Here is a 12,488-nt window from a genome sequence, read left to right on the forward strand (position 1 = left end):
ATTGTTCTAGTTATATATGTTATCTATAACATAGTCTAAGTTCAAATAGAAATAAGTTTATTTCCATAGAGTTTTGTGATGGGAACGAAACCCCTAATTTTCAGTATTTTTTAGCAACTAAAAATTATCTATAAAAATTAGGAAAATATACCAATTCTTATTCCAAATTATTAAAAATTATAATCTTAAACTTCATCTATATATACACACTTCATTAGTTTACTTCATTTTTATATTCTAAATAATATTACTAGTTTTATGTCATTGAAGCTTAACAATTATACTTTTGTTAGCCTTTTCCTTTATAAAAGGGTGACATAGGTTTGTGATTTTATCCTATCAATCCCTTTGATGATTAGTCTTGATTTTTCATTAGTTGAATCTTAGGAGTTTGGATTGACCACTTATCTCTTGTATGAACGATTCCCAAGGTGCGAGAAGTATGTTGAAAGTCAACATTGTTAATTCTTTGTTATCAATTATATATCCAATTGTAGATAATTGATCCCTTAACTCGAGTATTCTTATAAATAAGATATAATTGTTTAGGGGGAAATTGACACACTAAACATTCAAAGATGTGTGTAGGGAAAGGGAGAATCTCCAAATACAATTATCTCTCGAATCCAAATTATATCAGCAAAGCTCAAAAGGAAGGGATGCCAATACCAAATTTGAATTGCAATAAAGGAATGCAATATAGGGATGCCTGTATGTGATAATGTGTATGCAAAATTGAACTAATGAGTATACAATCAACCCAATTACGATACATAATTATGTTAAATATGTGAAATGAAATGAAATATAAAGGACTCTCCAAGAAATGCATAAAAAAAGATGTGTTTTTGCTCCAAAGAGTGTAGATCTGGACTTGTAACTACAAATCTAACTTCGAATCTCTAAATAGAATTAAAAAAACCTAGAAACTATTTTTTCGAACGAGGAGCAAAGAACATGCAGACTTGGTGGTAATTGTTTTGGAACAATTCATGCGATGTCACCATGTTCCCAAGGATTGTAACAAGGTCAACCCAAATTCATTGGAAAGCTTTCGAAGAGTTGTTTTCATATCAGTAACCACAATTTCACTATCATGTTCCTACACACTTAAAATAAAAAAATTTAGTTGTTGGGTAGATGAGTACTTGCCTTGGTCAAGCCCTAGATTGAGGAATCAACTTTAGAAATAAAATATAATTGATAAAGGAAATGTTATAATGTAATAGGACTGAATAATATCAAATTAAAGATACCATTACCTTTGAAGATGCAATTGCATTCGATATATGATCAAGTATGTGAATGTAATAGTCTTGACTCAAAGAAACCAAAAGGAAATTAAAGAAGCTAAAACCTTATGTGTAGAAATGTATGTGACGTGCCATGGATGAGTGATAGAAGAACTTGAAGGAACAAGAATAATAGATCTCTTCCTTTGAAGTCAAACTCCACTGCCACCTTGAAGAAAGAAGCTTGATGCAAAAAGGAAAAAACTTGCACTTAATGGATGCTCGAATACTTGAATGACTTGTCTTGCTTGTTTGATGTCTTGTGAAAGTGTGATTTGAAAATGAAGCCCCCAAGCCTCCTTATATACAAGTTTTCAAGCAAGAAAACAATGCAAACCAACTGAGAACCAAAGAGTTAATAATTTGAACCCTAAAGAACTTCGGGTCTCAAGCTCTACAATCACTAAGGAAGAGGTCAACCTGGGTCAACATCTTTTGGAATAGGTTGACCTAAGGTTGACCTGCTCCAGAACAAGTCAACCTAGGTCTACTTGTTCCCAAAGAGGGATAGAGATAAAACCTCCAGAAGGTTCAAAGGGAGTGCATATGGAATATGGTGATACAAGGCCTATTAGAAGATGTGACCAAAAAGGTGACAAAGCAACACTTAGAGCACCACATCAAAAGGCAAGAGATAATATAAAAGCATGAGACAAATTGAGGACAAGGAAGAGATACTGAAACCACACTAAGGAGGGCTAAAAAGTCTCAAAGTCTAAAGTTGCAACTTAGAACCGTACAAAATCAAAAGCAGTTCTACATGGGGACCTATCTGATTGCTAGATTGTATAAAAATCCAGGACTTAGGGCCTTAGGAGAAATCGGCAATGGGTTGGGACAATATTTGGTGCATGAATGCTATCCACAACTTCATTTGCACAACAACAAAGATTACAAAATGTTTTGTGATGCCTTCGTCATAATGACAGTAAGGGTATTACAAGGGACACCTGCTAGGAGGCTCTCATCAGAAGCAAAAGCAAAGATTAAGAATATGGGAGTTGGTTCATCCAATTTCCGCAATTCATATACATTAGAGTAGCAGGGAGCACAATTTGTCCCAAGAGGCTTCCAAAACACCGACCCGATAAAGTAGTTTTGATGGAATTGGCTAGGCAACTTGAGCATTATGATAAAATAATGAAACTCAAGGGTAAGACAAGGATTACCTTCTCATTCGGAATTGGCAATGATAGTTGCCCCAATCGTGTCACCTTTGCAGCTACGGAGAAGGAATTAGAATGGTATCATCTAGGATGGTACAAAGCAAGGCAAGGATTTGATCCTAATGGTCTTATCAAGGTATCTCACGGAAATGCATTTAAACATGTTCCCACTATAGAAGACTTTAGGGCCAATGCCAAGGATAACTCACGTGAGAAAGCTAACTTTCTCAAAATTGTCGGTAAACATGATGAGAGATATCAAATGGAGAGGCCTTGATATTCCCAATCAACTAGAAGATGATGGAGATGTGCTGAGAGAAGATTATGCTACAGTAGAGGGAACAGAGTTCAATCTAATGGATTGGGATGATCGTCAGGATCCTTCCTTAGAAGCAGTTACGGGGACAGTTGATTTACACATCAAGTCGTGGTATAATGAAAGATTAAGGAAGCTACAAAGTCAAAGGATACACCTTACAAGAAGATGAAACCAAAAGAGGACCCAACAAAATCAGTCGGATAGAAAGGTGAAGGAAGTAGCCAGCAATAAGAAATGGTTAGAAGCAAGAAGAGAGCTTTGGAGGTTGAAAAAGGAAAAGAACATTCGAAAACTCCAGCAAAGAGACAGAATGCAGCGCCATCAAGGGAAAGTATAATTAAGGGTAGACGTCAAGAAGACAACACAAGTGAACAAAGGACCACGATCGAGGTATGCTTTGAATCAGAGTCAAGTGCTTACAATGATAGCACCGAGTACTCTCTTGTCTTAGAAAACCAACGTGGAGATGACATGAAGGTTACTAGTGAAGAAGATGGGTCGATTGATATTGAGGAAATAAGTCAGGTGCCTGAGGCCGTCAATGATGCCTTGTTAGTCGAACCAAATCCAAATTTGCGAAGATGCACTGCACCACTATGGTTAAGGCAAATGCTTATGCCAAGAGGCGAGGTAGTAACCGCCCGAACAGTTGAAGACATCCAAGGATTAATAGAAAAGGGTGATATGCGAACCAAAGACAAATGGCAAAAAAGGTGGCAAAGGTAATCAGGAGCGACAATGATGGTCACCGAAAGATTCAGATCGTTATACCAACAATCAACAAGGCATTGGATGAGATTGCAGCTCAAGAATATGAAATAGTAGAGCATGACTTGGGAAGAAACACTGATGACATGGAATGTGAGGAGATCTAGGAGGGTATAGTTTCAATCAGAGAAAGGTTGAGGAAGGCAAATGGAAGGATTATGAAGTTGGAGGCCGAGAAAAAATATTGGAGAGATTGTCAGCCTATCCAACAATTGCACTAGACGGCCCTTCCTCAAGACAGGGGGAGCAACCTAGAAGAGATATTAGCTCAACTGCATGAAGTGAAGGATCGAAGCCATGATACAATCCAAGACGGGTGAAATTTCTCACCTTCCTTTATCTCAACATTCAGGACATTAGTGACTGTTAGAAACAAATTCAGAACATTTAAAGAGGAGTGGAAGGATTTCCTTCCAGTCAAGGATTTAACTATTCCCAGGCTACAGGCGTTCATTGGGCTACCAGAGAAATATTTGGAAAGGGCCAAGTTGGTTGATGAAGGAGGATTGAGTAGGGTAGAGTCTTGGTTTGTTGCCTTACTACCAGATTGAGAACACTTAAGGAGATACAGAATGCAGTTGCACAACACAGTACAGGCATCAAGACTTCCATTTCAACCATGATGAGCGACATTGGGGTGGCACTTGATTTTGAGGATATCAAAGAAGAGGACATCAATGAGACAAGGCTTGGATCAAGATTGGATAAGTTAAGAAATGTTGCTATCAAGAAGAAACATTTTGGCCCTTTCCTCCCTCAATGCCTTTATTGGATACGCAAAAGAGTATGAGAAAGACCATGAGAAGACACTACAAGCAGCAAGCAACATGATGAAACCAGCTGAGCTCAAGATAAAGCATACAGCTTGCCCTCCCATGGAGGAAGTTAACGAAAGACTAGCTAAGTTCATTGCCTTAGCTAAAAGAATGAAAGAAAAAGGAAGATTTATATTGGAAAATCATTTGATGTATTGCCCAAGTGGTAATTTCTCTTTCATTTAGGATAGGACAAGTGTCTAATTCTGATTGGCTACCTTTTTGGTGCCTTCTCATTGGTTGCCACTTTTCCTTTTTTTCATTAGTCCATTGGCGAGGTGGCCTCTTCTCATTGGCCAATGGGGTGGTAACCCTAATTAGGGTTTTTAGGATCCAATCTAGATAGTTGATTTTGCCTCTTTATCTCTACTGTCGATTGTAAATTTTGGCCTCTATATAAGGCCATCTGCTCTCATTTGTAAGGGTCAATAAAAATTGTTGCTAAGATAATACCAAAATCATTTTTCTTTCTCATTGTTGTGACTTGCAAGGTGATTAAGAGCTTTTGGTGTTGTTGCATAGTTTCTACTTCCACTAATTAGAATAAGATTTTTATTTTGAAGTTGTTAAAGTAAGTTTCATTTCAAGAAGTTGCTAAGTAAGATAAAGAGTAAATGGATAGTTGCATGGTAGTATTAGTAGATGTTTGATAGGGATTTATAACTAGGCCACTAGCATCCTAGCAGCTTGTTGGGAAGCCTTGTGTGGTAAACTAGTTCACTTTCCTTTGAATCATTGCATCTATGGAGGTGGAGCCATTGGTAAACTTTCATTAGATTCGATCCCCATCCATTTGCTAATCCTTCCATTCATAGAAGTAGGAGTAGAATAGCAAGTAGTTAGGAGTTGGAGTTTTGAAGAGGAAAGTTAAGAAGCTGTAAGCTACAAGAACATTCACCCTCCATCACCATCACGTTCTCCGTCAACATCATCTAGCATTCACACCGAATCACCACCAAAGTCCAAGTCATCCTCAAACAAATAGTGTAAGGCCACCTACGTGATTACCACCGAATCACATTGATATACTGAGTTAGTACCCACAGTTGTAAGGAACATTGGAGTTCTTGCTTATGTCCGCATAAGTATTAACTTTTCAAGAGAGGAATTGTGTATTTGATATCCCGTATCAAATATTCAATTGCTAGGTACAAAAATTGACATCAACACTAATCTATTTAAATTTAAAAACATAAAAAAATTACTAAACTAATGCGACTAGATTTCTAAACATGTTAAAATTTTAAACAATTGAACTTACCTTTAAGAGCTCCAATTTCGAGACTTGTCTAAATATGGTGGTTTGTGACAAATATTTGGATATCTTGTGCCTCTTCATACAATTTTTTAATCCAATCAACCTTAGTGCCAATTTTTTGCAGCATTAGGTTGAGAGAGTGCACAACACAAGGTGTCCAAAAAATGTGTTTGTACCGCTCCTCAACCAATAAGTCAACAGCCCTACAATTCTTTGCATTTTCAGTTACTACTTGAAAAACATTCTAAGAGCCGACTTGCTCAATGACTTGGATGAGAATGTTTATAATGAAAGGACCATCCTTGACCTTTATAATCGACAACTCTCAAAAACATTACACTTCTTGTAGACACCGCAATAACATTCACTAGAGGATAGTTCCTCGCATCTTTCCATCCATCTGATACTATTGTGACACCTGTTTCGATCTATGAATCCTCGATGAGCAGCATGGCAGCGTCTACACGGGCCACCTCGTCATCAAGTAAAGTGGTGAGTATCTTCCCATAACTAGGGCCCTTGAACCTCTTTGGAGCATCATTAACTGCTCTCACCATGTATTTCTAATATGGTGAGCGAACAACATTAAATGATAATCTCTTTCCATATACACATCTTGTTATAGCTTGATCAACAATGTTTGTAGCATCGTTTTGAAATGATGCTTCCAATGGTCTCATTGTTTTCTTACTTACAAGTTGTTGAGGAAAACGTAAGAATGGATGACCCTAAGTCGGTGGTTTATTGGTATCACAAGTTGAAGACATAGATGGCATTTTCCCTTTCTTTGAAGCCCTATCGCTTTGCAATGGATGAGTAGCACTTGCCCTCCCAGCAGCTTCATCTGCTTGCTTTTGTTCTTGAATGTATTTGTTCACAATGTGATTCGAAAGGAGGATTTTAGGTAGCTTTCCATTTGCTCTTGGCTTCCCTGTACAAAATTTAATGTCTTTCTGAGAAATAAAGCACAAATGTGCTTTCACTCTACTATAGGAACTACTTGATTCCTCTTTGCAATGGTTACAAATCCATACACAACCTCCTCCACCCAACATTGGTCGAAGTATTTCCACGTGTTTCCATAGCGGGGAGCATCTGCCGATTTTGAAATGAGAGTTATTGGCAACAAAAGCACTTACAACCATGATAGAATCTACAAACAAAAAAAACAAGTTACAACAATGAGAAGATAATAGCAACCACTTCAAATAGATAATAGTGAACACAAATTGAAATAGTCTAAAGACTAATAGAGTAATAGTAAATAGTAAATACCTATAGACAACAATAATAGTTGTATTATACCTACAGATAATGACAAGCACTTCAAATGGATAACATTGAACACTAATTAGTAGTGAATTGAATTCTCTGCTAATTAGTGTTGACTGTTATCATAAAATTGCAAGCCTACTGCTATACAATATGACTATATTGTAACATGATTATAATAAATTAACTAAAATTTAAAAATTTAAAAACAAATAAAAAATTGACAAAACATTAAAAATTTAAAATAGTAATACATGTAGCAATTAGAGGCTGATTATAGAGGTTGACTGTAGAGGCTCACGACTTAGTGAATGCAGACAACCTTGCCTCCACTAAAGAACCAAACGACTAACACACATCTGTTGCCATCAAAAATAAAAAAATCACAAACTGTCGCTTAGAAAAATCGGAAATCCTGAACGTGGGTTCAAATATGCACTGACAACATCGTTTTAGGTTGTAATATGCCAAAACGGCAATGTTTTAGGTTTCATCAAAGTCAAAAGGCACTTAAAATCAAATTTGAAAAGTCAACAAAACGATGTGGCACCTAAATTCAATTCGTATTCATCCTAGCGTCCGCTCATGTCAAACAAATTCGATCAATAGTCGCTTGAAATTCAACCAGGGTTGAATATGCAGGTAATTTCAATTGCAACAGGTGAATAGGCGTGGACTTCGAACCAAAGACGAATCGAATATCGAATTTCATTACTTCTGAGCGAATACAGCTACTTAGCCCATAATTCATAACCCACTGATTCATAAAAAACATAACAATGTCATTTTAATAGCAATAGTGATCACTGTTATTAATCGATCCACTTTGAATGTTATCATATGTACATCAATTTCATTAAATGGATAGCAGTATATAATCAAGTTAAAGGATTAATTCTGCACACAGATTTATTGGTTGATTTAGCCAAATCAATAATCAGTATTAATCAATATTTATGAGGTGTTTATTAAACTTATACTTTGAGTGTGTCTATGCATGCTTGTATGTGTGTCAGAGTATCTAATAAATATTAATCAGAGATAATGTTTAACTAGTGAACATGTTTCAATACACTGATTAAAACAATATGCATATTTTATACACATAAAAAATAGATAAAGGAGAAAAAAACTGTAATACTAACTGTCTAGGAGGGTTTCCATCCCCACAAGATGTTAATATGAAGGATTCGAAGAGTTTCATCTCAAGCATACCTGTTGTCCTAGTGTTTAAATTCTGAAACAGAATCAAGTTTGTGCCGTAGTGATCAATGTCTTACTATTCCCAACCCTACCCACGTATCATCTTCATCCAAAAGTCCAAAATTAATGGAAGTCAACATCTTTATTGGGATATCAACTAAAATTAATTGAACAATTTTTTACCAATTACTATCACATATATTGATGGGGACTGCAACTAAGTCTGAACGGGGGAATAATACAAAGGCAGTCGACTGTGAATGACAAGCCTACTAATTCTAACTACTGACAAGGACCAAGTAAATCAAGCAATGTTTGCAAGTCGGAAGATTACATCATTATTTCAAATAAACCAATAGTAATAGAGAGTAATTATTAAAGGTGGAAAGGGAAATTAGATATCCTTAATCAAGGCTCTACACACCATCAATTACTTTGTTATCATTCTTTGAAGGCAAGAGCAGACCTACCCTTTAGACAATGTTTAAGAAGAGGTTTTTTAAGCAAAGGCTAGATTTTAAAGTAAAGGCTCTCTTCAAGTTCCATTGGCATTTGGTTTTTTAGCTTACAAAGTACAACTCATAAATGGAGCCTAAATTTTAAATTTTACTCAAACAGGCAAATGTGCTTTTGACATCCCGTTTCTAACAACCATTTGGTCTAACTTTTGTATATTTTTCATAGTTATACCGCCCTGCTTGATGGGGGGGGCGGCGGGGGGATGGTGGGGGAATTAGGGGGTGGCGAGGGGAGCAAGGGTGTATATACTATACATATGGTACTTAAAATGCTAGTTATGAAAAGATGTACTATAATTATACAATATAAGATATAAAGATGTAGAAAAATTTAAACATTGAACATTGCATTGAAGTTTTGAACTGGAACATCATGATTCATGATCAAATGACAAACAACAAACATTGAACATCAACAAATGAAAGAGTGTCAAATTATATAATTTTAAATTTATAATATATATATCAATCTTCAAATATAGAAATGCAAATGTGACTAAAAAAAATAAAGAATAGAAAGCTTTTGAATAAAGGAGAAGGAATGGGCTCCACATCCCATTATAACAAAAATAACACCAATCAAATATTAAAATAATGCCTTATATTTTTTATTTTTTTATTTTCCCCATCTTGTTGCCGCAGGAGATGTCCTGGTGTCCCCCCTCGCATCCCCCACACCCACAGGGGTCTCGGAGACATCTCACCATCTTCGGCAGAGGTGGTGCTCTAAGTGTCATCGCCCAAGATGTCGATATGTCATCCCCCTGTCTCAAATGTGGGCCGGTTTTGGTGGGGGGACGCATCCCCTAGTTACACTGATATTTTCATATGTCACGGTCAAAATTATTGGAAGCAAAACTTAGTCATAGAGTAGACTCTGGTGTTTCTACAATATTTATGTCTGATTTGGTTGAGCTTATGAAGCCCATGCCTCTAGACAAGGCTCTATCTAAATTTTGGGATGCCCATGCCTCTAGACAAGGCTCTGCCTAAATTTTGGGACGGTTTAGATGTTAACCTAGAAGCCATATTAGTTCATCCTAGACAGCTGCTTCCTATTTTAGGCTGTGAGTTAGCAGGTTCCATTCAATGGCTTCAGCTGGGGTGACAGGTTCTTTTTTTGGTGTTGACAACAGCAGTATAATGCAGTCAAAAAATGTCATGACAAAGAATGGAGAGAGCTCATTATCCCTCAAATATGACCTCTCTTCCCTAAGATGTCCACTTAAGGTTTATTCCCCTCAACTGGACCAGGAATGTGATAAGCATGCAAAAAGAGTGATTATGTTTCTTGTTCAAACTGCTAGGTTTACTATGGATGAGGATGGTTGAACCATTACCAGGGAGCTCAATGTCATCTCTCTGGACTGACTTGCAGGTTGGCTCGGGTTCTTTCCTCCTAGGAGTTGTCTATGTCTCTAATTGTTTTTAATTTGGTGATCAATGGGTACAATTTTCAATCAAGCCGAGTTCTTCTGTTTATGGTCTGAACTCTTGATATATTTTACTTTAGAAGTTTAATACAAAGGGAATAAACTTGCCTCACATTTAAAATATATATGTTACAGCCAAACCCAATTATATCAAACCAAACAGAAAATAATTGACAACCTAGTAAACATGCATGCGTTGACTGAACACAATCAAACTAAACTAAAGAATTAAAAGAAAAATTTAAAGTGTAGCTAAATACATATTTCGAATAGTCTGATGTGGTATTTTATATCTGTGTTTTTCACGATTGATTTCTTCTTTTGGATTTTAAACAGATAACATTCTTATTAATTGCATCCAATACATCTCCTAAGTATACTTTGGTATTATATAGATTCAGATATATATGTATCACACCTAACCAGCATCCCTCACACAAACCAATCTAAAGGATAACATATCCAGAAGGATGGAGACAGACATATGGATTGTCTTAATTGTAATTAATATATCTCCCCAGTATAATTTGGTGGTATATAGGTTCAGATACATGTGTATCACTCCTAACCAGCATCATTCACATGTACCAATCTATTAATCTTATCCAATATATCTCCTAAGTATAGTGTGGTGATATATAGATTCAGATACATGTGTATCATTCCTAACCAGCGTCATTCACATGTACCAATCTAAAGGATAAAGACATCCAGAAGGATGCAACCAGACATAGATTTACTTATATAAATACTTTGTACTAATAAATTTGCTTCATCTTTCATTTAGAAGAAATAATAAAGAATTTTGCATGATACCATTACTTAAGTTTTGTAATACACATTTTGTTTATGAGCGCTTTCCTCAAATCTATTAAATCATCTACCCTGAGATTCACCTATCAAAACTGAAAACTTCCAAAATTTAAATATCATTTGGCATCACTTTGGCATGCAATATAAATTTAGAGGAAAATTATTATACTTTCATGTCTAACAACCACAAAATTGAGGCAAACTTGTGTTACCTAACTAAATTTTACACTTCAGAACTGGCAAGGAATGTATTTGATAAACCTAACTTTTCAGTGCCCTTTACTTATTCGCCCTGAAATCCCCCCTAGGCTATTTGAATTTGTTGTAGGCAAGCTTGACAAAAGGTCTACCTCGAAATTCTCTTGTAGAAGTTATCGTACAGATGTGTAAAATGGATTTGACAAAAATCAAAAATCAAATCATGCATAAGTACTGTGCACATATCTTAGTCCGAGTAGCATATTTATGTTTGTCATAATTTTTCATCCGAAGACAATATTTTTCATAGTTTATCATTGTCATGGTTATCACCTTTAATATTTGGAGGATCTTTCCATCGAAGAGGCTCAAATCCATGTACATACCTAACATACAATTCTTGAAGAATTAGAGAGTCCAATTCCTAAGTTAAAATGGTACATATCATGGCTGCCACTTTCGGTGAATCTTTCCCATAATCTAACGAGGCTTCATGCGCAGATCTGTGATATAAAATCTTCTAAAGCCTCGTGCAGCAATATTTCCCTGAACATTACAGCATATGAGCAACAGTCACTACCTTTGGTGGATCTTTCCTGCACAGATCTCCCGAATATAATTTTCTAGAGCTTGCAGCCTATCAAAATATAATTTTCTATAATACAATCCTTTCAAGGTTTGGGCCTAATAAATATTTCTCCGCACCATTGTCATCAGTAAAGTTTGCTTTCCAAAAAAATACATTAGGATTATGTATTTAGTTTTAACCTGATTGGTGACATATATAAGGTGTGGCAACATAATTGATATTCGAGCTTTATATCTCTGGATGACTAACAAACCTGAATTTCCCAAATCCCTGCATACTTAAGAACTTCGTCCACATAAAAGAAATTCAAACTTTATTATCAATAACAAGTGTGGGCCTGGTGTAATAATCATCAAGAATATTCAGTAGTGACTGGATTTACAAGTCTTCAAAAATGTGGTCTAAGACACACAGCACATTGAAAGGATACCCATTAAACCTTGCCCAAGATCAAACCGGTAAGGAAAAAACATATAAATGCAGCCCACAATCTCTGCCAACATTTACAACGATAGGAAATCTTACGAATTTCCCATATTCTCCACCGTGATCTCTGCTAGAAAACTCGTGGAATTCCCAGACTTGACTTGTAACTTATAGGTACAAAAAAAAAATCACACCCATTCTCTGCTGATAAGTATCAGTCAAGTCCTCAAAAACATTTGTGGACTGCAAGAATGAAAGCATAATTTATTGGTTTAAGCCTAAGGGCCATATGACATGTTTTGTATTTTTATTAAATTACGACAGACTAATGATCAGAATAGATTGAAATAGTAGATTTCTGGGTTACATTATGGGCAGATTTTTACATCAACATTTCTATTACCCTCTTCTTCCTTAC

The 12,488-nt window shown here is 36.0% G+C and overlaps 1 protein-coding gene across 1 annotated transcript in view; it reads right to left on the minus strand.

Annotated features, from left to right (window-relative positions):
* The window catches only part of LOC149559709 (uncharacterized), a 66,802-nt gene that overhangs the window by 13,586 nt on the left and 40,728 nt on the right, over positions 1 to 12,488 (minus strand). The window lies entirely within an intron of this gene.

This window comes from Cupressus sempervirens, chromosome 4 (assembly GCF_028749045.1).
Source record: "Cupressus sempervirens isolate cs-2001-9-10 chromosome 4, ASM2874904v1, whole genome shotgun sequence".
Classification (NCBI taxonomy): Eukaryota; Viridiplantae; Streptophyta; class Pinopsida; order Cupressales; family Cupressaceae; genus Cupressus; species Cupressus sempervirens.